Source organism: Fonticula alba (genome assembly GCF_000388065.1).
Source record: "Fonticula alba strain ATCC 38817 unplaced genomic scaffold supercont2.1, whole genome shotgun sequence".
Classification (NCBI taxonomy): Eukaryota; order Rotosphaerida; family Fonticulaceae; genus Fonticula; species Fonticula alba.
This window is the reverse complement of record NW_009242971.1, coordinates 2,172,898-2,173,109: the sequence shown is the minus strand read 5'-3', so window position 1 is coordinate 2,173,109 and position 212 is coordinate 2,172,898.

Below are 212 nucleotides of genomic sequence, written 5' to 3'. Positions count from 1 at the left end.
GTGTGTGTGTGTGTGTGTATGTGTCCAGCACGACAGCGGTCTGCCCGTGTGGAAGCCCGGAGGAGGGTTCGCGGATTGGGTGGCTTCCACACATGTGCCTCCGCTTGCATGTGCCACATCATCATGCGTACATATGCCCCCCCTCCTCCTCATCTTCTCCTCCTTCCGTCTTTCCTGGCACATTGCCAAGGCGCCATGTGTGCCACACCTTC